Source organism: Papaver somniferum, chromosome 1, assembly GCF_003573695.1.
Source record: "Papaver somniferum cultivar HN1 chromosome 1, ASM357369v1, whole genome shotgun sequence".
NCBI classification, from domain to species: domain Eukaryota; kingdom Viridiplantae; phylum Streptophyta; class Magnoliopsida; order Ranunculales; family Papaveraceae; genus Papaver; species Papaver somniferum.
This window is the reverse complement of record NC_039358.1, coordinates 86,228,868-86,234,867: the sequence shown is the minus strand read 5'-3', so window position 1 is coordinate 86,234,867 and position 6,000 is coordinate 86,228,868.

Below are 6,000 nucleotides of genomic sequence, written 5' to 3'. Positions count from 1 at the left end.
ATGACTTGCGATATTCTCGCAACCTTACAAATCTTAATCTCGCAAACTCTATAATTTTTGCAGGACCATCACATCTTTCTCATGATTTTAGCTGACGTCGTTTATTATATCATTTCTGAAATTGTTCTGCGACGCTGTTTTGTTGTGTTGTTGATAATTTCGCTAAGATATTATTGTTGCGAGATTCTGATCCTACATCTTGCCTCTTATCATATCTTTTTTGCGAAGTAGATAATGATGTGAGAAATGTCGCAGCTGTTCATTTCTTCATATTCTGCATTTATCACACTACTCTTTCTTCCATCTGTTTCTTGACACGTCTTTTGTAACCGCTGCTTTTTAACCGTTTATATTTTCCGTATTAATCGTGTTTATCTTCTCGAGGAAAAATTCCCTATATATATATATATTCTTTCTCACTCTCTTTTTCTTTCTTTTTATTTTCTCTACAACTTCATCGTTCTTCTGCAAATCCGTTATTACAATTTTTCTTCTTTCTTCTTCAATCTTTTTAAGTTCTTCTTCATTTTCATACTATTTCTTCTACAGATCTTCATTGTTCGTAATTTTCTTCGAAATAATCTTCCCGCTACTGTTTTCCATGGATTCATCAAGGTTAGTTTTATTTTTTCTTCTTTACGGGTTTTGCTGAAATTGATCTTGTTTAGTGCTTTATTTGATGTTGTTTATGCGATTCCCATACTCTTATCATTTCAGCAAAAGCGCCTCCAACACTAAATTTACAGTTCAGAACCCTAATATTCCCAAACCTCAGCATAAGGTTGTTGCGCATAAAAGAAAGTTTGCGAATGAGAAGGTAATAAGAAACACTATCCTTTTCTAATAACAATATTGTTGCCTCTGTTTCTTATCTGGATTGTAATTCGCAGGGTGATAAGGATGTCAATAAACCTCTCAAGAAATCTCGCCACCTTAAAACTGTTCAAACTTCCGTTCCATTCCACTTACTCATCTCTTCTAAATCTCCTGCGACATCTTCGCAAGATAAATCTTTATCTCCAATTCGCGAAAAAGTTGCCTCAGACTTCATTTCTTCAGCTGACCTTTCAATGATTGAAACCCCCCTTGTTTATCCTTATATGAATGAAACTTCTTCTCTTCCTATTGAGAATGTTTCTCAACCTTCTACCACTGCCAGTTCTCTAGCTGAGTCTCTTCCTCTTTCGAAAGAAACCGTGGAAGGAATAGATATTGCTTTCAAAGTTTTATCTGAAGTCCTGGATGATGGCAAGAAGTCTTCTATTGATCCTATCAAGTGTAATGTTTGCGAAATTCTGAGCAAGCATTTGGGTTCTGACAGAGCTGCTTTGCAGACAGCTTTGGAAAAAGAGTGTAATGCTCTTCGTCTCGAAAATCAAAAGCTTCAGAATATTTTGTTGGATCGTGACAATCTTCGCAAGAAGAATGATGAATTTAGAGGTATGATTTTCTTATCCGTGTTTTCAATTTTCCTTTTTAATGGTTTTATCCTTCCCATATTTAATTATCCTTGAAATCCCTCTTTTGCATGTTAACCCTTAAACCAGAAACGAATAATGGAGAGATATCAATTTGAATCTGCTTTTGAAGAAGCTCGTGTTGATAAAGAAATTTTGATGGATCAATATAACCAATTAGATAACCTCTATTCATATTCTCTTGATCATATAGATAATCTTACCAATGAAAATACCCAATTAGTTCAGAGACAAGATTTATTAAGTAATGAAGTATCTCGCCTTTCCTATTCTTTAACTAAAGCTAATTTAGGGATGGAAACTTTATCAGATGAGAATAAAACCTTATCTCAAGAGAAGCAAACTTGTTTAAACAAGATGGCGATATCTTCGCAACAACTTAGCATTCTTCAGAAAATATGTGATGACAAAGAGCAATCTCTTCGCTCTTTGAGAAATGAACTTAAAGAAGTAACAGAGTCATCTATCGCAGAAAGAGATACACTCATTCAAGGTAGAATATCTTTAAGCATAAAGGCGAATCAACTTAAAGAATAATATTCCAAATTAGAAGAATCTTATTCTTCTCTTGCGAAGAAAAATGCCTTTCTTATTTCTAAAGAGAAAAATCTTCAGTCTCGACTTAAAGGTTTAGTTGGAGATAAATTTTATGACGCAATGGACCGTTGGGAGAATAGTTGTTTGTCCTTGATTCAACACCTTATTTCGCAAAAGGAAGGTAGTCATACTAGTTTGACTGCCTTAACTATCTTTTCTTTGTCATATTTTTCTGAGTTCTTCATCTTATTGAAATTTTGTATTCTACCTTTCGCTGAGTCTGAGAAGAATCTTCATTCCTCCATTTCTGTTTTGGAGGCTAAATATGCCAAAATTCGCAAAGAAAATGCATTGCTCGTCTCTGCCCTTACTGGTTCTCGCGACCGAGCAGAAAGAAGACTTGATTATCTTGCTTATTTTAAGGATATTCAAGATAGGAATCATCAGAGAGCATATTTCTTCGTCAAGTTCATCTCCGGGCTGAAGTCCTTGTAAATGATATTTTATTGTCCAAATCTCTTCCTCCTACATCAATTGAACCTTTGGAAGTAGATGATGATGAAGTTCTTCGTCCTGCTGATAGTGATTATGATTATGAAAGTGGTGCAGAGGATGATCTCTTGGAAGGTGAAGAAGAAATTCCTTCTAAAGAAGCATCTGCTGGTGTTAATTAAAATGAGAAAGAAATCTCTCCTAAAGAAGTAATTGCTGGCGATAATCAAGGTGCTAGTCAAGGCGAAGATCAGAACCGAAATGAAGGAGAGGCTTGCGATATTGAGAACATTGGAGAAGAACGTCTGTTATCTCCTTCTATTGGAATTAATACTGAAGCTTGAGCTTCTTATCTAGTTTTATCTTCTTGAATTGTCTTACTTTTATCACTTTTGCGAATAATATTCTTCAACCAACTTTGGAATCAATTTTTCCTTTTAGTCTTTTGCTGATGAGAAAGATAATGATTCTTTTTTATTGATTCTCATACTTGCCTCTCATTATCTTTCTTGCAAAAAATAATCTGTTACGAATACTTATAAATATTTTGCTTTATCATGTGGTCTTATTTTGCCTTCCTAATTAAAGGTCTTATTATGCCACCTCTTGTCATTGCGACAAAATCGCAGGACGTCCTTGCACTTTCATGTAAAAACCCATTGATATTGCCTTAACTTTTTCTTTTGTATTATGGCCTCTTCAGGAATGTTGCGATAATATGACATGCCTAAATATTCTTGCGAAAATAAATCCCCATGACATTTCCGTCTTGCGACGAAATCACAGGACGTCTTCGCACTTTCATGCGAAAACCCATTGATCTCGTCTTGTCTTTTTATTTTGTATTATTGCCTCTTCAGGATTGTTGCACAAATATTACAAGCCTTAATACCCTTGCGATTAAAAAGCCTCATGACATTTGCGTCTTAAGACACTTATCAACTCCCTAATGGAGGGTGCCGCCCTTATCTCCCCCTGGTTGCCCCTTCAAGGAGGCGTACTTCTACCATACAAAGTTAGCTCCTCACATCCAGTCTTAACAACAACCAGTTGTTTTCGCAGCCTCTTATCCCTTTTACCTATTGGGCTGATGGTTACGAGACTGCATCCTAAGTGGGGTTTTCTTCGGGCCGAGTGCAGTATAAGCCAAGACTTGTAAAGAATGGAAAGGTACGCTTCAAACGTCCTTGGCACTCTTGACTCAACCGTGTACCTCGGCGCCTTGATCAGATATGCACTCCTTTGGAGGGTCCTTATTACCTTAGTCGCCCAACCCAAGTCATATGCTTAAGCTGAGAATCCAAGGTGCCTCTCCCGGATGGGATTTATTGACCCCAAAATCTCCATGACTCAAGTTCCGGTGGCGGTGTATCCTTTCCCTGAGCCATGCAACAGGTACCCCCTAATATGACATACTTTAGGTCTTACATTTTCCTCTTGCGAAATTTTATTCGCGAACTAGGGTGTACGCCATAAAGGTTCGCCCCTTTCTTTTATGTCATTGCTCTGTGATTATCTCTGCAAAAATTTCGCACATCATGATCTTGTTTTGATATTAATAATCTTGCAATCATTTTTTTTTAGAATCCATAACTTCTCAAAGCTTCTTACGGATAATATCTTTTTAAATAAAACCTGTTCCATGGTAAGTCAAGTCTATGACCAACATCTATGCCTTCTGGATCCATTAACTTATACGCTCTTGTTCCAACTATCTCCTTAATGATGTAAGGTCCATCCCATTTTTTCGCTACTTTTCCACTATTTTCTCGCTGATATATTGGTGTCTCTCGCAGAACTAAATCTCCTGGTTGGAATTCGCGTACTTTGACACGTTTATTATATTCTCGGGCTAATCTTCGCTGATAACTCTCCATATGTTGTAAAGCCTTTTCTCTTCTTTCTTCTAATTCATCAAGTTTATTTAAGATCAAACCCTCACTAAGATTTTTCTCCCAAGCTTCTCTTTTTGTTGTCGGAATAACAACTTCTGTTGGTAACACCGCTTCAACTCCGTATGTTAAACAAAAAGATGACATTCCAGTAGCTTCTCTTCTAGTTGTATTATAAGCCCATACTGTATTATGTACTTGTTCGCACCATGCTCTGTGATGTCCTTTCAATTTCTTCTTTAATATATCTGCAATTATTTTGTTTGTTGCTTCTACCTTCCCATTAGCTTGTGGATACAAAGGAGTAGACTTTCCACATTTTATCTTGAATGCATTAAGTATCATTTGTATATTCTGTCCTTCAAATTGTTTCCCATTATCAGATACCAACTGCGCAGGAATTCCAAATCTGCAAATGATATTTTCGAATATGAATGTAAAGATATCTTTGTCGCGAATATGCTGTACTGCTTTCACTTCTGTCCATTTTGTGAAATAATCTATTGCGACTATTAAATATCTTCTTTGTCCAGAACCTGGTAAAAATGGCCCCACAATATCTAAGCCCCACTTTCCAAAAGTCCACACACTGATTGAAGATGATAACGGTGCTCCAGGTGCATGTATTTTCTTTCCATGCCGCTGATAATCTTCGCAGCGCCTTGATATTTGTTTTGCATCTTCGTGCATGTATGGCCAGTAATAGCCTTGCATTTTTTCTCTATGTGCCAAAGATTTCCCCCGCTATGATTGCCAGCATCCCCACTATGTAACATTTTTAGCACTTTTTCTCCTTCCTCTCATGTCAAACATCTGAGTGAAGCTCCGTTAAAGGATTTTCGGTATAGCAGCCCATCTCTTAATTCATAATTCGTTGCGCGGATTTTTAGCTTGTGTGTTTCTAATCTATTTCTTGGTGTTTCTCCTTTCGCCAAATATGCATGAAGTTCCATTCTCCAGTCTGCGATATTGTTCATTTGTTCTTCTTCTTCATTGTCTATTATCATCACATCCACTTCTTCTTCTTCTTTATTGATTGATGGTGACATAAGTGTTTGTATTTTTATGCATCTCACAGTTGGATCTGTCATCATGCTTGAGATGAAAGCAAAAGCGTCTGCTAGTCTGTTATCCTTCCTTGAAATGTGCCTCCATCTTATTTTTGGGATTTTCGCTGATAATTCTTCAACGAGCTTCTTATACTTTTTTAAAGATGGTTCATTTGTAGTATACTCTCCTTTTATTTGGCGAATAACTAGCTGCGAATCACTAGTGATCCTGGAATTTTATAGTTTTATTTCTATTGCGAATTTTAAGGCATGTATCACAGCTTCATATCCGTTTCATTATTAGTGGACGCGAATTCCAATCTGAATGAAAAAGCCATCTTTATTCCTTCTGGAGAAATTAAAACAATTCCAACTCCATTTCCCTCTCCATTTGATGATCCATCTACCAATATCTCCCATCTATTTGGTTATGTTAATAAATCTTTTGGATCTCCGTGTTCTTCTTCTATATCCATCATTTCTTCTACCGCTTCATCTTCTTCTAAAGGAAATTCTGCCAAGAAATCTGCAACGACTTGTGATTTTGGGGAT